At 37.1% G+C, this 22260-nt stretch overlaps 1 protein-coding gene across 8 annotated transcripts in view; it reads left to right on the forward strand.

Moving 5' to 3' along the window:
• ENOX2 (ecto-NOX disulfide-thiol exchanger 2) overlaps positions 1 to 22260 on the forward strand; it is a 290848-nt gene that overhangs the window by 17747 nt on the left and 250841 nt on the right. The window lies entirely within an intron of this gene.

Consider the following 22260-nt stretch of genomic DNA (forward strand, 5'->3'; position numbering starts at 1 on the left):
TCCTTAATGGTTTTACTCTATTAAAAAGTTACAATTGCAGTATCATTGTTGATTACTGAATCAACAGTGGATGTGGTATAAAACATTTATGTAGTGATTTAATATATACTTTCTCAGTTCATTCTCAGTAAGTGTGAGGTCAGTGATGATATGATCTCCATTTTATAGGTAAGAAAACTGAGACTCAGGATGAGTAACTGGCCTGAGGACTCACATCTAAGTGCAGCCTGAACTTACAGGTTACATTATCTGACTTAAGAATCTGTGTTTTTTCCTCCCTGATATCAGGCTGCCTCTCGGTTGATGGGTCCCAGGTAAATGTGACTTATGCTATTAGTGAAGAAGGATGAATTTGGTAATTTACTAAAAAATGTATTCTTGAATAGGACTCCAGAGATTTTTTTAAAACTCTTTTTTAATCCAGCATTTATTTAAATATCTGAGTGATTTTAATATTAATTTTACAGATGTATAAGAAACACTAGTGTTTTGATTAATGTGTACATCAATATGAATGAATGTAGAGCTTTGTGAAATTTTGGGGAAGCAAAATGTTGTCTAATCAAAAAGGTTAATATGGAATATTTTCTTTTCTAAACAAGGTGGTTATCGTTCTCCTCAATTAACTTATAAGATTATTTCCATGAAAGTATGTGTATTTTAAGATATACTGGCTGTGAATGTGACGTGCTGTATGTTTTTGAAATTTGAGTATTTTGTCCAGAGCAGCAGAAAAAAAATACAGCTAACTCAGGTTCACACTTTTCTTTCTGTCTGTCTGTCTCTGTGTCGCTGTCTCTTTCTTGTAGATCAGCCTTCTTATCTTTTTGATTTTCCAAATGATTTCTCAAATTCATTTGTTTTAAGGGAAAAAATGCTTTCTTTCCCACTGAAGAAAGGAATACTATTTAAAGCCACATCATCAATTCAGCAAATGAACCCAGATACTTGAATAGCTCATACAAGCTCTCTGGTAAAACTTGCCTTAAAACCCCTTCAGTAAACATTCTTCAAGGGGCCATTTTTAGATCTGAATTTATATTAGAGACTGTGCCATGTACTGGAGTAATGACTGGATGCTCAGGCCATAGACAACTCTTCTTCAGCACTTGACAATGAACATTTAGGGATGTTGATAAGAAAATGAGCCAGAGATCCAGCAAGGATTGTTATGATCTGTTTATGAGACTTAGGATGGTAATGAATATATTATCTTAGATACTGTGTAATTGGAATTTATCCTTATCTAAGATGATATCTTTATATTTTAACATATCTTGGCTTTGTATTATTTCCTTCTGGCAAAAAAGAAAGGAAGATTTTTATCATTCTTTCAACTTAAATGAATTTGATACTTAAAAAATACAAGTGGGAACTTTGGAGAACAAATCAGGATTAGAGGAAGGAGAACTGGGCAAACTAGGCATGTAATTGGAAGTTCCATATTAAACTTGGTTTCAGGTGGCAAATGTCCTGTGTAGTTGGAAGCTCTGGCTAACATCCCTCATTCTGTTCCTTTTTCTAGGAATAGGCACTGTGAATATCAGTGAAAAAGAATTTACTGGGACTTTTAAAGAAATTGACATTTTCTTATTGGTGAAAGAAAAAGTCTTTCATCTACAAAATAGTTACTTTTTCCCTGTCTTATTAGAGGCCAAGAAAAATTTGAGAGGGAGATTTCTAGGTTCTGGTTGTTCAGGGAGCTGAAGTTGAGTCTTCTGATGGATTTTCCCCTTTAGTACACCTATCAGTTTGTTTCAGAGGAGTGAAGGGCAGGTCTCATGGATGGTAATATAAAGGTTAGTATACACCAGTCCATGGTGTGCTGGAGCCGGCTTGCACTAGCTTGTTTAAGGGTATCACACCAAGAATATTAACGGATTTGAAAATTTATTCATATTTGCCTTTTTCAAAAAGGACTTAATATGCTTATTATGAATAATACAATAATTAAGGCATGCTATTTATGTAGGATAGTATAATGTGAATGCCCCTTGGGCTGCTAAACTATACTGATTGACATTATTGAGCATAGTACAGTTGAGTGTGTGTCTCCCCAGCCGTATATAAACACAATAATAAGAATAGCTAACATTTGGCCAGGTGCAGTGGCTCACACCTATAATCCCAGCACTTTGGGAGGCCGAGGTGAGCGGATCACTTGAGGTCAGTTCAAGACTAGCGTAACCAACGTAGCAAAACTCCGTCTCTACTAAAAATACAAAAATTAGCTGGGCATGGTGACAGGTGCCTATAATCCCAGCTATTTGGGAGGCTGTGGCAGGAGAATTGCTTGAACTCAGGAGGCAGAGGTTGCAGTGAGCTGAGACCATGCCATTGCACTCGAGCCTGGGCAACAAGAGTGAGACTCCATCTCAAAAAAAAAAAAAAAAAAAAAAAAAAAAAGAACAGACATTTATTGAGTGAGATCATGTCATAAATACCTTATATGTATGAACTCATTAACCCTTACAGCAATGCCATAAAGTAGGCAGTAGTATTTCCATTTTAAGATTAGAAAAACAGATTTTAAGTATCCTGCCTACCATGTCACACAATTACTAAGAAGCAAGAATCAATATGCGATCACAAGTTTGTCTTCAGAGCCAATGCTCTTTTTTTTTTTTTTGGAGACGGAGTTTCGCTCTTGTTACCCAGGCTGGAGTACGATGGCGCGATCTCAGCTCACCGCAACCTCCTCCTCCTGGGTTCAGGCAATTCTCCTGCCTCAGCCTCCTGAGTAGCTGGGATTACAGGCACGCGCCACCATGCCCAGCTAATTTTTTGTATTTTTTTTTTTTTTTTTTTTTTTAATAGAGACGAGGTTTCACCATGTTGACCAGGATGGTCTCGATCTCTTGACCTCATGATCCACCCGCCTCGGCCTCCCAAAGTGCTGGGATTACAGGCTTGAGCCACCACGCCCGGCCCAGAGCCAATGCTCTTATCCACTACAGCATGTATGTCTTTAGGGGATCTTTATTAAAGAAACTGTTTGCCCACCTGTGTGCTACGCAGAGCAGATATCCCATTTTTCATGACTTCGAAAGACCTAGACAGTATAGAGCTGTCTGCTGACCAGACTTATTAAAATTTTTTACTTTCTTTCCAACACCCATTGTTGGTAGTCTTTACTGACAGAGTCAAGGGCAACATTGTATCCCCAAGAATTTCTGAACATTGCTACTACTCATGTTCTTTCTTCAGATTTTCAGCTTTCTTTTTAAGATCTCTTTCATAATCTGTTGCTTCCCTCTCCACACAGCTTTTTACAACAAGAAACATTGACAGCCAAAGTGTAATTTTTCTTCCATGCAGCCAAATGGCCAAACATCTCACATCTTCCCTGCATCTACTCTCTCCTGACTCCATCTCATGTCTAACTGTTAGAATGTTCTTCCTAAATGCAGATCTTATCCTATCACTCCTCTCCTTAAAAATCCTCTAAAGGATTTTGCTGGGTTTTGTTTTGTTTTTTCCAAACAAGCATTCAGGGCCATTCACAGTCTTGTCGCAGCCACTAAGAATTCCCTTACACTCTTATCTCCCACTACACAACACTCTTTATATCTTATTTACTTGCCACTCTGGAGCACTCCTGGGCCATAGGTGCATCCCAAATTTTCAAGCTCCTGTGCCTTTCCATACTGTTCTCTACATTTCAATTGCTATCCTTCCTTATCTCCAGCAAACCTAGAGCTGCTCAATAGTTAAGATTCCACTCAAATTACACCTACTACTGTATTTAATATTTATTTTTCATCTGTCTTCCCCCACTAGACTGAGTTCTTGAAGTCATGAACATATTTTACGCGCCTCTTAGCACATAGCCTGGCACCTTGCACACAGTTGGCACTCACATGCAATATTGTGACCTTCAGCAGCTGCACCACCAGAGGTTTTTCACCTCTTCTGCTAGCTGAAGGTTCAGAGCTGTTCCAAAGCCTGTTTCTGAAGCTGAATGGCTAGATTGCTTCTGCTTTGCATAGATATTCTGGAATATTCTGTTCAAACTTTTTTTTCTAGTACAAGTACCTTATTGATTTTTTTTTCCTATACTCATCCTTGCTCAGATCTACTAAACTTTCAAAGCTCTTTCTTTTGCCTTTGTGGAACACTTTGCACTTTTGTATAGAGATAAGGGCCTGCCTATGTACACATATTTAATACTATTCAAGAAAAGAAATCGGTATTTGTAAAGTGATAATTGGAATTTTTGATGCAAAATCAGTGTTTCTCAAAATATGGTTTAGGAATTACCTGTGACGGCATTACCTAAGACATGTAAAATGTAGATTTCTGAATCCCCACCTCAGACCTACTGAATCACTCTCTTGAGTGATCTGCATTTAACAAACTCCCCAGATAATTATTCTGTACGAATGACTTTTGAGAACCACTGTTAAAAGGCAAAAATAAAATGCTAAATTCTGATCTGTATTCTCTATGGATATTCAAATTAATTACATTGTGGAAAAACTGTCATTAAAATGGTTTGAATATATTGTTTGAACACTTAAAGTTTCTTGGTATCTAACCCAGTGCTGCCTGATAAAACTGTGTAAGATGATGAAATATTCTGTATCTTTACTGTCTAACACAGTATCCACGAGCCACATGTGGCTATTGAGCATTGAAATGTGGCTATTTCAATTGAGGAACTGAATTTTTTTGACTTATTGAGTTTAATTAAATTGATATTTAAATAATCACATGTGGTTACTGAATGTAATATCATCAGTGCAGCTCAAGAAGGTTTGGATATCCAGAAGGAGTAATTCTCTTACGGGTCTAGATGGCCACAGTGATAATTGTATCAACAGGAAATCAAACTGGAATGTTGTTTCCTTTTACATATAGGGCAACCTTTTTTTTTTTTTATGGATAATTTAAATTTTTAAAATGGCCTAAAGTGAGTTATTCTCAGAAGGGATTTGACAAATTATGATCTCAATTAAATTTAATTGCGAGCTACACTCTGCATTTCTCATCAGTACTATTTTTCTCATATTGGCGTGCTGTTGACGGGTAGTTGTTAAGTCTTGATTTCTGAGCTAGGGAGAAGAAAGTTGAGTTAATCAGATGAAAGAGCTCCTACCTTCAACATTTATGTCATAGACATTTTTATACATTTTAGCTCTCAGTCCCTTTCACTATTTTCTTTCGGATTGTTCAACCCCTTAGCCACTCATGATTCATGACTTTTCAGCTTCCATTTCTTCCTCAAGTAAAACTGTTCTGAACCAGTAGTATACTCCTTTCAGGACAATTTTGTTATTTAAAAAAGCGTTAACACTTTGGAAGAATTTGATCAGACATAGACTGTAGTCTGTACACAAAGAGATATAAATCTAGGTCCTTTTATGTTTTATTATTGCCTGGAGTTCATCAAGTGTATTAGTTGTACTTGCTGGTTTTAAAAAGAACCCAGTGTCAGAATCTAAAGTATTGGGGAAAAAATACATGGATAGAGTAATATCCTTGACTATTGTTATCTATGGAAACTATATGATAAGTAATTATGCCTGCTGGACCTGCCCTCTGTTGCCTGGATCCCAGTTCTTTGTGTACTTTTCAATTGCTAAAATTTTTAGCACATCCTGAAATTCACTTCTTTCTCTTCCCATTCTTCACTTTCTTTGGCTCTGTTTTCTGTTTTTAATGGACAGCAGGCACCCTCCCCCGCTTTTTTTGTACCATTCAAACTCACTCCCGGAATTCATTGTTATATCCAGCCTCACTGAACTGCCTAAAGGAGTTCAAAAAGGGTGTTTCAAAGTGCCTCTCAGGGCCACCCTGGAGCACTCTGCAAATAGGTTCTTTTGTTTTGAGGACTAAAGAGACAGTATTGCAGCTACAGTTTTGAGAAATGTGTAAAGAGAAAACCCATTTGGATCTAAAGGAAAATTTTAACCTCTTGCCTCTCCCTTCCCCCAGACTACAATTTTCAGTGACATTTTTACTTTGTTTAGGAAAGCAGACATTTCTGCTTTCAGTCAAAAAGTTCACTCTGATCAGGACCCTTCCTAATTTAAACCAGAGTGGAGAAGAAGGGAAATATGTTTTAAAGGTATACTATAGGACTATACTAAGATATTTACATAAATTATTTTATTTAATCCTCGTTGGTACCCTCAGTAAATGACAGTTGTTTTTCTTGACTGAGACTATATATACCAATAACTTGTCTAGAGCTCTGTCTCCAGAAAAACTGCTCTTAGAAAGACTGCATTCCTGTTCCTTTTTACTTATACACATAATTGTAAATGGCTGCCTTTTCTCTTACTCTATTTCTCTGTGGGTGTGGGTGTTGAAGAGATAAGATGGGAGGGAAGAAGGGAGGGAAAGGAGGAGGGAAAAGAGAAGAGAGGTTGTCAGTACTAGAATGTTCCCTCATAAAGACCCCAGATCTGTATAAAATGGGAGAATGTAAAGAAAACACTTTCTGTGCTAACTATCAAACAGGAATTGGGATGTGTTTTAAGAGAGCTTCTGACTAAGGGGTTGTAAAGAAAGCCTTCTTTAGATTCTTTATACACTCTACTTATCGACACTCCCTTGCCCTGCAGTCTAAGAGACTGCTGACTCTTGCTGCCAAATATGGTTGGCATTTTCCCAAACCCTGCCCGTGGGTTTGGAGGTAGAACAGGAATTGCAAAGAACCACAAGTCTTACACACTCTGCTGAGTCATGGAAATTTGCCCAGCTTATTCATTGGAAGTTGTACAATGTGTATTCACCTCAATTTGTGGTAAGGAATATGAAGAATGTAAAATAATTGTGACAATCCATATTTAATAAAAATGGGAATAAGCTGCAAGTAAGTCAGACTACTCTGGAAAGGTTTTTTGGGAGGCATTTGGCATTGCATCTGGGTTATGAATATCAAACAAATAAATATAAAACAGATAATCATCAAAAGTAATTTTGATTCATGCTTTTATACATCTACAAGTGACAGGGGATAATAAACTATATTAAGAGTGTGCAATGTGATATAGCATTTTAAAAGCCAGTATGGTTTTGAGTAGCTGCCATGGATATGGACAAATAACTTACAGCATAGTAGTGAAAATCCCTTTTTAATTGGTAGTAAGACTATACCCAAGTTTCCATTCTCTGGAACTGAGATGCTAGTAATGGAAAAAAGCAATTGAAATGCTTAAGGAATCTAGGGAGAGTGGTTTATAATGGTGGGACACAAAGTAAATATGATAAAGACAGCTCAAGTAGTTCGTGAATATTGGCACTCATGGCTGTTTCGATTGGCGTGAGCAATAAAGAGCGTAGTGTCACAGAAAAAGGAATAAGCACAGGCAGAAATATGAGCACTGGAGGGATGAGGCTGGAATTCTAGTAGTATCTCTCCCCGTCTCAAGTAGTATTCCCTGAGTGCCCTACCCAAGGCTTTGTGAGGCGTTTAACAAGAAGGGAAAGAAATGGTCTGAGAAGAAATGGTTTGAAGGAAGTGAAATGAGAAGGACATAATCATTTTGTCAAATATTAACAGCTAGTTAAAATAAAAAGAAACCCCACCCTGAAGCAAACTCTCCAGAACATTTCTTTTGCTGGCCTCACATTAAGGCCAAATGAACACAAGCTGTAAAGAAGAAGCTCACTCTAACATGGAATATGATCTAAGGCAAGGCCCTTCTTGGACCATCTCCACATGGATTTATTACTGGAAGTAACAGAAGGATCTATGTTAGAACATTAGAACACAGTTCCAAGGCATGAATGCTGAGGTTGGGACTTATAGTAAGGCTCTGGTGTACTAGCTGGACAATGAGTACAATTTCATTGCAGATGTTTTCCATTGGAGATTTTTGAGATGTCAGTTAGCCAGGATAAATCAGCCAGCACTACTTAGCTAGCACCTACTGTATTGTGTTGCCTGTACTTGACCAATCTTGTGAGGGAAGTATTTGAAGCTGTTTAGCCATTTCTGGTCCTCAGGACATTATTAATAAGCTGCCTCTCCCAGGTTAGTAAACTGCCCCTTGCTGTTATGAAACAGGTGATGGATAAACAGCTTTTCTCATAATATCTGTACTTCTCTCTTTTCAGTATCGAATCATTCCCAGTAAAGTGTAAAGTGGAGTAGACGACTCCCTGTGAGGTTTTAAATCTAGATCATAATGGACCACCTGCCAAATGCTTTCCCTTTATGATCCCAAGTTAAAGTTATTGACAGAGAGAAAAGCATTGCAAAATGGAGTGCCAGTTTCTTATGGCATTGGTGGACTTAAGCCAAAATATTTGAAACCCTCAGCCAAATGGTTCATTCAGGAGCTTTGGAAGCAACTTGTAAAAATCAACAGCCTGCCTATTCCGTATCTGGGGAAAGGACAGAAGATGGAGGAAGGAGATAAAAGAGTGCAGAATGATTTGTATTCATTAACTATTATCAGTGTTAAGTACAATGTAGCATGTTGTTCTTACTAACATTTATGAAATGCTACCCTTACAGCTGCACACTAAGGAAAGAGCAATCCAGTAGTTGTGCCCATTGCTAAATGATTGAGCCAGAAACAGCATATAAATTTTAGAAATGGCTTAAACCACAGCATCAAGTTTTATTAGTTCACAAGGAAGTGATTATTGGGACTTATGACTCTAGTAGGAATATGTAATTACTCATTTATTTCTAGCTAATGAGGAAATTATTAAGAAAGAGAAAATGGTGGTTTACAGATAAAAGTTCAGGAGGATTTTGTAATATAAGCATTTTAAAAGAATTTTATGGTTGTAAGAAACCTTAAAGTTTATCAAGTCATTTTCCCTCACTCCCTTTCATACATAATCTGTTACCTATATCTACGCCATCCTCAAGTGGTCAATCCAGTTTATGCTTAGATACTTACAATAATTTCACACTCTCTACAATATGGTAAGAAATCTGATTTTTGGATAGTTCTAGTTATTGGATGTTTGCATACATAAGCCAAAATCTCTCTCTTTTCAGCCTCTATTCAGTCTTACTCTTAGACATAGTACCATCTACACAAACTACAACATAAATTGAGGAGGTATGTAGTGTGGTGACCCTGATTCTACTTACCCCTTGCTGCTATGCCAAGCAACTGGTAGCCCTTCAAATGTTGGAAAACAATCATCATGTGCTCCCTGAGTAACTGTTTTTATTAACAGCTTTATTGAAGTATGATTTACATATTATACAATTTACTCATTTTAAGTATGTAATTTAGTGATCTTTAGTGTATTCACAGAGTTGTGCAACCCTCACTAAAAATCTAATTTTAGAACATTTTTATTACCCCCAAAATAAGTAAACCCAGATTTCCTTAGCCATTAACTCCCAATTTCCTGTACTCCCTTCCTCCAACTCCCAGTACTAGGCAACTACTAATCTACTCTCTATATATAGATTTGCCTATTTTGGACATTCCATATGAATGGAATAATGAAATATTTGGTCTTTTTAATCTGGGTTCTTTTACTTAGCATAATGATTTCAAGGTTAATCTGTATTATAGCTCTAATCAGTATTTCGGTCCATTTTATGGTTGGGTAATATGCCACTGTATGTACATAGCACATTTTGTTTTTCTAGTCATCGTTTGGGTTATTTCTATTTTTGGTTATTGTCAATAATACTGCTATGAGCATTAATGTATAAGTTTTTGTGTGGACATAGGTGTTCATTTATCTTGGGTATATACCTAGGAATAGCAGGATCATATGGTAACTCTGTATTTAACTTTTTGAGGATGTGGCAAAAATGTTTTCCAAAGTGGCTGCACAATTTTACAGTCCTACCAGCAACAAACAAGGGTTCCAGTTTGTCCGTAATCTTGTCAGCACTTATTATTGTCTACCTTTCTTTTTATTTTATACTAATAAGTGTGAAGTGGTGTCTTATTGTGGTTTTGAAACCTACTACTCTGTGGGGCTTCTTTTCACTTTTATGATGATATTATTTGTCTGAAAACATTTCTAATTTTGGTAAAGCCAGTTATCTATTTTTTTTCTTTTGTTGCTTCTGTTTTGGTATCATATGTAAGAAACCATTGCTTAATTCAAGGTCATGAAGATTCACTCTCATGTTTTGTTCTAAGGATTTTAAAGTTTACCTCTTATGTATAGGTCTATGATCCAATTTTAGTTCATTTTCGTATATGATGTGAGGCAGGGATCCAACTATATTATTCAGGTGGATATCCAATTTTCCTGGCATCATTTATTGAGAAAACCATTTTTCTCTGTTGTGTGATCTTGGCACCCTTGTCAAAAATTAATTGAAGGTAAATATAAGTGTTTAGTTTTGAACACTTGATTTTATTCCTTTTGTCTATATGCCTGCCCTTACATCAGTACCACATTCTTGATCTCAGGAAATGAGAGTCCTCCAACTTTGTTCTTCTTTAAGATTGTTTTGGCTCTTCTGGGTTTCTTGTATTTGTATATGAATTTTGGAATTAGTGTGTTAATTTCTGTAAAAAGAAAACCAACTTAGACTTCAAAAGGAATTATTTTGAATTTATAGAGGGTGCCTAATTTTTAAAAGGCACATACCTCACTTAGAATAAGACTCCATGAGAGGTGACTCTGTACATAGTTTTCCTATACCCTTTCTCACCAGTAACACCACTTGAGAACCAAAACCTATACCTTTTAAAACTACTTTTTAAAAAGTAGCCAGAATCTCCATGGTATAAGTATGTAATATAAGACAACGAAAATTAAGTACTGTGTTTAGTGACTCACACACTTCCTGCATTTGGTTGGGATTATTCCTAAGTGAAGAAACCAAGAACAAGTTGGAAAATTAGCTAGGTCAGAGATGGTTTCTTTTTACTCAGACCCATCCTGGAGTGAGCATACATATGTATGTGTGTATGAGGGGCATGCATGTGTTGGTGTTAGTGTCTGTGTGGGCAGGGAGTGGCTGTGTGAATGTCTCTGCATGTTTCTGTTTTAATCCTTGTGTGCAGATATGTGCATATGCATGTAGGCGTACAAGTATGTGTGTATATGTGTTTTTGTGTTTTTTTGTTTTTTATTTTGGACCCTAGCAAGATGCCTTTTGATAATGGAATAGAGTGTTACAGATAGGCTTTGTGGCATTTCATCCTTTTAGCTGAGCTTACTGAGATTTCAGAGTTACAGATGAATTTGGCCTTCCCACCTGAAATGGGTATTATCTTTTATTTCATTGCTTTCCTTCCTCTATATCTCATTCCCTTGCTTGGCACTAGTTTCTGCATTTGCTGCTTCTTGGTTATTAAGCTGTAGTTCCACATGATTTCCATAGTTGACCCATCCCCTGCACTGTTGTCATCACCTGTGCTACCAGCCTTGCAATGCTGGTTTATTGGCTTTTGCCCTTTCCTCCCACTCTTTACTACCAAGGAGTCAATTGTTCTGCAGAACCTTTCTAATTCCCTCACACCCTATCCCCCAGATGGTGCCAAAAGTGTCAGGTCATGTGTTTTCCAATTACAGATGGAACAGAGTATTTACCAAGTGGTTTTCTAGGACGTGACAAACATAGCCTAGCACACTTCTTAGTCAGAGTATGGAGAATAGAAAGCCAGTCCTTAAGAATGAAGAGCATTCAGTCAGGATTTGAAAGCTTAGTCAAGTAGAAAGCTGGTACTGTATATGCCTCTAAACTTTCTTTTTTTCAGATGGAGTCTTGCTCTGTTGCCCAGGCTGGAGTGCAGTGGTGCCATCTCAGCTCACTGCAATCTCTGCTTCCAGGGTTCAAGTGATTCTCCTGCCTCAGCCTCTGAGTAGCTGTGATTCGAGGTGCCCACCATCACACCCAGCTAATTTTTGTATTTTTAGTAAAGGCAGAGTTTCTCCCGACCTTGTGATCTGCCCATCTCGGCCTCCCAAAGTGCTGAGATTATAGGTGTGAGCCATCATGCCCAGCCTATGCCTCTAGCTTTTAAAAAAATTCCCCTTGCCTTTCTTTTTCTTATTATTATTACACTTTAAGTTCTGGAATACACGTGTAGAACATGCAGGTTTGTTACATAGGTCTACACACGCCATGCTAGTTTGCTGCATCCATCAACCCATCATCTACATTAGGTATTTCTTATAATGCTATCCCTCACCTAGCCTCCCACCACCCAACAAGCCCTGGTGTGTGATGTTCCCTTCCCTGTGTCCATGTGTTCTCATTGTTCAACACCCACTTATGGGTGAGAACGTGGTGTTTGGCTTTCTGTTCCTGTGTTATTTTGCTGAGAAGGATAGTTTCCGGCTTCATCCATGTCCCTACAAAGGACATGAACTCATTCTTTTTATGGCTGCAAAGTATTCCATGATGTATATGTGGAATTTTCATTATTTTCTTTATCCAGTCTATCACTGATGAGCATTTGGGTTGGTTCCAAGTTTTTGCTATTGTGAATAGTGCTGCAGTAAACATATATGTGCATGTGTCTTTATAGTGGAATGGTTTATGATCCTTTAAATATATACCCAGTAATGGGATTGCTGGGTCAAATGGTATTTCTGGTTCTAGATCCTTGAGGAATTGCCACATTGTCTTCCACAATAGTTTAACTAATTTATAATTTACACTCCCACCAACAGTGTAAAAGCATTCCTATTTCTCCACATCCTCTCCAGCATCTGTTGTTTCCTGACTTTTTACTGATCGCCATTCTAACTGGTATGAGATGGTATACCATTGTAGCTTTGATTTGTATTTCTCTAATGACCAGTGATGATGAGCATTTTTTTAATACGTTTGTTGGCCACATAAATGTCTTCTTTTGAGAAATGTCTGTTCATATCCTTTGCCCACTTTTTAATGGGGTTGTTTTTTTCTTATAAATTTGTTTAAGTTCTCTGTAGATTCTGGATATTAGCCCTTTGTCAGATGGATAGATTGCAAAAATGTTGTCCCGTTATGTAGGTTGCCTGTTCATGCTGATGATAGTTTCTTTTGCTGTGCAGAAGCTCTTTAGTTTAATTAGATCCCATTTGTCAATTTTGGCTTTCATTGCCATTGCTTTTGGTGTTTTAGTCATTAAGTTTTTGCTCATGCCTGTGTCCTGAATGGTATTACTTAAGTTTTCTTCTAGGGTTTTTATGGTGTTAGGTCTTACATTTAAGTCTTTAATCTGCCTCGAGTTAATTTTTGTATAAGGTGCAAGGAAGGGGTCCAGTTTCAGTTTTCTGCATATGGCTAGGCAGTTTTCCCAGCTCTATTTATTAAATAGGGAATCCTTTCCCCATTGCTTGTTTTTGTTAGGTTTGTCAAAGATCAGATGGCTGTAGATGTGTGGCATTATTTCTGAGGCCTGTGTTCTTGTTCCACTGGTCTATATATCTGTTTTGGTACCAGTACCATGCTGTTTTGGTTACTGTAGCCTTGTAGTATAGTTTGAAGTCAGGTAGCATGATACCTCCAACTTTGTTTCTTTTGCTTAGGATTGTCTTTCTTGCTTCCTTCTTTTCCTTTTCTTCCTTCATTGCTTCATTAGCATGATGATCTGCCATGCAGAGGTAGATTAGGAATGAAGGTAAGTAATACTTTGTTAAGTATGAAGTATAGGCTGATGCTGCAATCAAGTAGAGAAGAGATATGCCACCGTGGGGAAACATTACAGTATTAGAGATGGGCAGACGTAGTTTGAGAAAGACTTCTCGAAGATTCTGATATGATCTTCAGTGGGTGCTATACCAGCCTAGCTGAAAATTACTGAGATAAATAAAAATGACTACTATATCATCCAGGAGAAATTTTTAGCAACCTTAAATGAGTTCCTATAGCTTAACAAGTGCTTTTGCCTTACAAAATAAAGCAGAACAAAACTAATGCTGAAGTAAATAGAAACTTACTTAGAACAACTTTTCAGATGGTTTCTAGTATTAGCAATTTGCTATGTGCATCAACTATGAGGAGCCCAATGAGGTAAAGTAGTTCTTGCATATACAGGGTAAGGCATGTGCTACCCTAAGTGACCCTGCATATTGTAAGCTCTAGCAGATCATTTGGGGAAGTAACACCATTGTCTAAAATGGACAAATAGAAGAAAAATTTTCTGAGAGACTTCGCCCTGATTTAAAAATACATTTTTTACATAATTAAACTAATTAGAGATTCTGTATTGGTTCATGACCTCCTCTTTTAAGATACAAATGTCTCATGGTAAGGTTAACCCTCAGTCATATTTTAGCATTAATTACTTAAATCAAATGTCCACATCAATTCCTAACTGAAGTTTCTGTTCCTCAGTGGCTTAGAAAGGAAGGTGTAAGGGAGATGTGTACATCTCCTTATCTCTTCCTTTACCTGTTTGATGATATTATGGGGAGGGATTTTCATAATGCTTTTGTGGGAAAGAACTCAAGTGTTGGGATAGGGCAAAGACACATAATGTTAGTTAATTTGATTGTTTGTCCTTGCCCTTTACCTTTCTAAATCCTATTTAACTTGCCCAACTCAAATCCTATACATCACAGAAAGCCTCCTCTTCCTTTGCTAGCCAACATTGATTTTCCCCTTTTTTAAACTACAGCAGTATTTATTGTCTGTACCACCCAATCCAATATTCGATTGGGTATTATATATTCTCCTATTCTTTAGTGAGTTTATATGTGCCAAACTTGTTTCCCCTTTACAAGACTAGTGATTTATATGTACTACAAATGACTGTTGGGAGGAAGTGATTGCAAGTTCTTTAAGACAAGAACTATGACTTTATTATTCATATAATACTCCATGGCATATAGAACAATATATTTGGATTTAGGGAAGAGTCACTTTTAACTACTATTATAATTAAGATTTCACTCAATATTGCTATCTAAGTTAAAGCATGCCAAATTTACAAGTAGATACTATGATACGTATGTTATACAGAAGTGGCTTTAGTCACTCTGCCTAAATTGGCAACATTCTTTCCCTTCTTTTCACTAGCCTTAGCTCATTGTACTGCTGGTCATTCCTGATGGCCTTGATACTGGCTGTTCCTCATAATGACTAGTGGAAGCATATAGAAATGTTGCTTGATGACTTCATGAATAGAATAGAAATATTGAAGAAAACATGGCAACTCTCTCCTCTTTCTCTCTTCTCTCTCTCTCTCTCCCCCTCCCCCTTCCCCCATCCCTCCCTCCCTCCCTCCCTCCCTCACTTTCTCCCTCCCTCTTCCTTGTTTCCCAGATATTCAAAGATCTATACCTGGTAAGCCCAATAGTTGTTTCTTTGTTAAAGTTCTCCCTTAAAACACACAGAAAAAGGTTGACATAGACTTAAGAGGGCAAAATAAGAATGTCATTCTGGAAAGATAAAGTGGCTTTTAATTCTCAGCAGTTGCTGGAACAGTAAAACAAGTAGCAGTTGGCAAGGTGTGTGTTAAAGGGATTTATATATTTAATCATTTCCCCTCTGCACTTCCTCACCTTTGTACTTCTTCCTTGTAACATCAGGTAGAATACTGTGCCAACAATTGCTTCTCTTCCCCCCAGTTGATGCTTAAAATTATGAACACTGTGTAATGAAATGGTGATTTTTATTCTGTCCTGGTGGTAAAATGGGATTTGCTGATGTGTAAAATGAGACAAAGATAAATAACAAACAGATGTTCCCACAAAATGTTCATTAAATCCCTGCCTAGCAGAAGATGCTGGATTACATGTGTTCAAACTCTAAATGTGTTAGAGAATAAGGAGCTTTTATACTTTAATGCTCAATTTACGAAAGACTATATAGCTTTCTCTGTAAAAATCATAGTAATCAGTGACTTACAGATGCTTCTTCATTTCAGAGTGGCTTGTCATGACTGTTTTTAAACTTTTCTTATTGATTTTGACAGTTCCAATTATCCAAACAGGCATCACCTTATTGAGGGATTATTAAGTGGGTTTAAGCCTCATGGATTTTAAGACCCCAGGCAGGGGTTATCCAATATGTGGGAGTTATGGCTTTTACTTGGATCATCTCTAAAGGTCTATCTGCCAAGGGGATGAGATGGTGATTTGGGGTCGAGTGGGGTTGGGAAGGGAGAGCAAGAACAAATTCACCCTCACCTTCTTCCTCTGGCTCATTCATAAAAAGTAGAATTTGTGGTCCTTGATACCGTATATTGCTTACAGCAAGGCCTACCTACTACTGGTAAGCCACTGTTATGCTGTGCTAAGTTTTAGGCAGCTGCCTATTTCTGGTAAGTTTTAATATGCACTTTGTGCTCTAAATGTGAGAAGGAATACCTACCTTTACCTGGGGAAGGAGGTAGCCAGAGAAGGTAGTTCAAAGAATGATATTTGATCCGAGTCTTGAAGGATAGTAGAAGTTTGTTAGAAAAGAGAACAAAAAGCATTTCAGTCAGAGGAAATAGCATTTACAAAGACAAAGAATCTTGAACCATAAAAAACTGCCAATGCCTTCCCAATGATCAATGTGGCTTTGTGTCTGAGTTCCCTCATCTGTAAAATGGACTTAGAAATGATATCTACCATATATGGTTGTGAAGATTAAATGAGCTGATATATTTAATTTAGAACAGTGCCTGACACATGAGAATGATTAAGAAGTCTTGCCTCCAAGAAGCAAACTCTTGAGTTTGATAGCTGGAGTTTGGTGTGTGGATTGGAAATTGGAGAAATGCCAAGTTGATGTAATAAGTTGGGAGGTGCAGATTATACACTTACACTGTGCTAAGGAATGTGTGAATTTTTAAATAGGTGATTAGGAACTATTTTGGAATTTTAAGCTGGCATTTCAAATATGTGACCAGATTTGCATTTTAGAAAGACTACTTTGTTTGCCTCCTGAAAGATAAGTCTGGATGGATGGAAAGGGGAAACGATTGTGAAAGATGGAGGGAGAGAAATGAGTTATAAGGCTATTTGCAATAGACCAAGCAAGATGATGGAGGATCTGAATTAGGTGTGTGACACTAAAAATGAAAAGAAAAGTACAAATTCAGAAGATGTTTTAGTAACTAGGTATCACAGACAGGCAGCTAATAAATGCATTTTGTTTGGCCCACGCAGTATTTGAATCTGAATGCTCTTAGATGGAACATGCATTCTCCAATTTTACTTAGACTGTGCAACACCCTATTGTATTATATCACATATTGATGTTGCCTGGGCTGACCCTTTTATGGGTAGGAAGAGGAAGGAGTTCAGGTTGATCCCTAAATTTCTAGGTTTGGTGACTGGACGAATAGAGGTATCAACAGCCTAGATGAGAAATTCTGTAGTAAATTTGGGAGAAAAGATGAATTACATTGTGGGTATATTATTTGGAGGTATCTAGTATATCAATAAGAAATAAAGATCTGTGGGTCAGGAGATAAGTCTGCAGATATATAGAGTTGGGAGCATTATTAGTTTGTAGGTGGTAGCTAAAACCATTTAGGTGGATTATATCACTCAGAGTATATTGAAAATGCTGAGAGAAACAGTCTGAGCCCACTGAAAACCAGAGAAGTGACCAGAGATAATGGTAAAGGAAGAAAGAGTTTCAGGCATAGTGTAGACCAGTGATTCTAAGAGTGGTCCATGCACACATGGGGTTCTGCAAGATTCTCATAGGGAGTCTGAGAGGTCAAAACAATTTAATTCTAATATGTTACTTGTCTTTTTCACTGTGCTGACGTCTTCACTGGTGGAGCAAAAGCAATTGTGGGTTAAAACCACTGGTACCTTGGCAGAAATTAAGAGAGTAGCACCAAATTGTATTTGTTAGTAATTGTATTCTTTATTTTGTTTAGCTATACCACATTCTGTTTATTCATTTATCGATTGATGTATATTGGTGATTTCTCATCTTTGGCTATTATGAATAATTTTACTATGAAATTTGTGTTGGCACATTTTCATTTCTCTGAAGATATACCTAGGATTGGACTTGCTGGATCATATGTAACTCTATGTTTAGTCATCTGAGGAATTGTCAGACTCTTCCAAGTAATTGTGTTCTTTACTGCTGCACACTCACAGTTAAGGAAAAAAAAAGCCATTCTCACTTAGTAATGATTTTATAAGTCATAACTATTATTTGTTTATGTTTTAGCCTTTATGTACATTTTTAAATGTTCTATGTATCAAATGGGAAGTACACATAAAGCACTTCTGATGCAGACTGAAGGATAATGGTATCCATCCTTCAATAAGCCTTGCATCCTCCTATGCAAGTCTTAAGGTAAAGCGTTTGCATGGTTGAGTTGCAAACTGAACTATCAGCCTTCTTAATGGGATTCCAATTTCACCTGAAGGAGCAACCAACAAACTATGGCTGTTCTGTGTCACTAAATATTTCACAGCAATTTTCTTTCATATATATATATATATATATATATATATATATTATTGTACTTTAGGTTCTGGGGTACATGTGAAGAACATGCAGGATTGTTGCATAGGTACACACATGGCAATGTGGTTTGCTGCCTCCATCCCCCCGACACCTATATCTGGCATTTATCCCCATGCCATCCCTCCCCAACCTCTCTACCCCCCGCTGTCTCTCCCCTATTCCCCCACAAAAAAACCCCAGTATGTGATGCTCCCCTCCCTGTGTCCATGTGTTCTCATTGTTCAATACCCACCTACGAGTGAGAACATGTGGTGTTTGATTTTCTGTTCTTGTGTCAGTTTGCTGAGAATGATAGTTTCCAGATTCATCCATGTCCCTACAAAGGACACAGACTCATCTTTTTTTATGGCTGCATTGTATTCCATGGTGTATGTGTTCCACATTTTCCTTGTCCAGTCTATCCTTGATGTGCATTTGGGTTGGTTCCAGGTCTTTGCTATTGGAAACACTGCTGCAATGAACATATGTGTGCATGTGCCTTTATAATAGAACAATTTATAATCCCTTGGAGATATACCCAGTGATGGGATTGCTGAGTCAAATGGAATTTCTATTTCTAGGTCCCTGAGGGGTTGCCACACTGTCTTCCACAATGGTTGAACTAATTTGCACTCCCACCAACAGTGTAAAAGTGTTCCTATTTCTCCACATCCTCTCCAGCATCTGTTGTCTCCAGATTTTTTAATGATCGCCATTCTAACTGGCATGAGATGGTATCTCAATGTGATTTTGATATGCGTTTCTCTAATGACCAGTGATGATGAGCATTTTTCATATGTTTGTTGGCCTCATATATGTCTTCTTTTGAAAAGTATCTGTTTATGTCCTTCACCCACTTTTGAATGCGTTTGTTTGTTTTTTTTCTTGTAAATCTATTTTAGTTCTTTGTAGATTCTGGTTAGTAGCCCTTTGTCAGATGGGTAGATTGCAAACATTTTTCTCATTCTATTGGTTGCCGGTTCACTCTAATGATTGTTTCTTTTACTGTACACAAGCTCTGGAGTCTAATTAGGCCCCATTTGTCTATTTTGGCTTTTGTTGTCAATGCTTTTGGTGTTTTACTCATGAAGTCCTTGCCTATGCCTATGTCCTGAATGGTTTTGCCTAGGTTTTCTTCTAGGGTTTTTATGGTGTTAGGTTTTATGTTTAAGTCTTTAGTCCATCTGGAGTTAATTTTAGTGTAAAGTGTCAGGAAGGGGTTAGTTTCTGTTTTCTGCACATAGCTAGCCAGTTATCCCAAAACCATTTATTTAACAGGGAATCCTTTCCCTAATACTTGTTTTTGTCAGAGTCGTCAAAGATCAGATGGTTGTAGATATGTGGTGTTGCCTCCGAGGCCTCTGTTTTATTCCATTGGTCTATATCTCTGTTTTGGTACCAGTACCGTGCTGTTTTGATTACTGTAGCCTTGTAGTATAGTTTGAAGTCAGGTAGTATAATGCCTCCAGCTTTGTTCTTTTTGCTTAGGATTGTCTTAGCTATGCCCACTCTCTTTTGGTTCCATATGAAGTTTAAGGTGGTTTTCTCCAGTTCTGTGAAGAGGGTCATAGGTAGCTTGATAGGGATAGCACTAAATCTATAAATTACTTTGGGCAGTATGGCCACAATACTAATTCTTCCTAACCATGAGCATGGAATGTTTTTCCATCTGTTTGTGTCCTCTCTTATTTCGTTGAGCAGTGGTTCGTAGTTCTCCTTGAACAGGTCCTTTATATCCTTTGTTACTTGTATTCCTAGGTATTTTATTCTCTTTGTAGCAATTGTGAATGGGAGTTCGTTCTTGATTTGGCTCTCTTTAAGTCTGTTATTGGTGTATAGGAATGCTTGTGATTTTTGCACATTGATTTTGTATCCTGAGACTTTGTTGAAGTTGCTTATCAGGTTTAGCAGATTGTGGGCTGAGAGTATGGGGTCTTCTAAATATACAATAATGTCATCTGCAAATAGAGACAATTTGACTTTCTCCTTTCCTAATTGAATACACTTTATTTCTTTTTCTTTCCTGATTGTTCTGGCTAGAACTTCCAATACTATATTGAATAGGAGTGGTGAGAGAGGACATCCTTGTCTAGTGCCAGATTTCAAAGGGAATGCTTCCAAATTTTGTCCATTCAGTATGATATTGGCTGTGGGTTTGTAATAAATGGCATTTATTATTTTGAAATACACTCCGTCGATACCTAGTTTAATGAGAGTTTTTAGCATAAAGGGCTGTTGAATTTTGCCAAAGGCCTTCTCTGCATCAATTGAGATAATCATGTGGTTTTTGTCTTTGGTTCTGTTTATGTGGTGAATTACGTTTATAGACTTGCGTATGTTGAACCAGCCTTGCATCCCCAGGATGAAGCCTACTTGATCGTGATGGATAAGCTTTTTGATGTGCTGTTGCAATTGGTTTGCCAGTATTTTATTGAAAATTTTTGCATGTATGTTCATCATGGATATTGGCCTGAAGTTTTCTTTTTGTTGAGTCTCTGCCATATTTTGGCATCAGGATGATGTTGGTCTCATAAAATGATTTGGGAAGGAGTCCCTCTTTTTATATTGTTTGGAATAGTTTCAGAAGGAGTGGTACCAGCTCCTCTTTGTACGTCTGGTAGAATTCGGCTGTGAACCCATCTGGACCTGGGCTATTTTTGGTTGGTAGGCTATTAATTGCTGCCTCAACTTCAGCCCTTGTTATTGGTCTATCCAGGGTTTCAGCTTCTTCCTGGTTTAGGCTTGGGAGGGTGCAAGTGTCCAGGAATTTATTCTCGGCAGCAATTTTCTAAAAAGTAAAGTGAGCCTGTGACTTTAAGGAAAGCTACTGGTATTTCTCGCCAATGTTAAAACTTAGAATTAGAATTTTGGAACACGTATCTGCCACCATGAGCTTGAGAGTTTACCAATACTAATACACTTCTATGATGAGGCCAGTCATGATGTTAACTAATGTGATTTTTAGAATATTGTGTAATGAAATGTGTAACAATTTGGAAGATTTATATAACTCAGTGAACCAATATATATATATTTGTCAAATGACCAATGCATAATTTTGTAAAATCATGCCTGGGGAAAAATCCATTTAAAGTACAAGACTGAGCAGTGGTTTTAATATCACAAGGTCCCAAAAGTTTGTTAATATAGATTCAGATTTCCCATTACACTAAAGAAACTGCCACTGTCAAATTTTGGTGTAGTATCAAAGAATAATATCTACAATTATCTGAAAAGACTATTCAAATGTTCTTCCATTTTTTAGTTACATATTTACATGAGTCTAGATTTTCTTCATATATTTTAACCAAAAATATATCACAAAGAATTGATTCCACCTGTCTTCCGATACGCAGTCATCCATAAAATATATTTGCAAAATTATAAAACAGTGCCGTCATTCTCATTGATTTTACTTTGTTTTGGAAAGTAGTTATTTTTATAAACATGTCATTTTTGTTGACATGTGTTTGATTTATTGTTGTTATAGTTGCATGAATACTTTTGCAAGTCATAGTTATTATTTATAATATAGTAAATATTAATAAATATAACCTGCAAAAACCGAAGGCTCTTAGGGGTCCTCAATATTTTTCAAAAGTATAAAGGGGTTCCAATAGCAAAGAGTTTCAGAACTGCTGTGGTAGACTACTGAAAAAAAGTGGAATCAACAAATGAAGAAACTTATCTTACTGTTAAGTAGCCTAGAATTCTATTAAATAAAAGAAAGCTAAGATAATGAAAAATCAAAGTATGGAAAAATATGACTGAATGCTGAACTGAGTGATATAGATAGTAGATACTAACCAAGTTTCTAAAAACATAGAATGTGGACAAATTTGCAAGGGATTTTTTAGAAAGAGAGACTTCAGCATATATAGGATTTTGTAGAACAAAAAAGTGAACAGGATGTTTGCCAAGCTTTCCAAACATGATGACCAGCGTGGGCAAAATCCTAGTGGCCGACA

The sequence above is a fragment of the Saimiri boliviensis genome, chromosome X, assembly GCF_048565385.1.
Source record: "Saimiri boliviensis isolate mSaiBol1 chromosome X, mSaiBol1.pri, whole genome shotgun sequence".
Lineage (NCBI taxonomy): Eukaryota > Metazoa > Chordata > Mammalia > Primates > Cebidae > Saimiri > Saimiri boliviensis.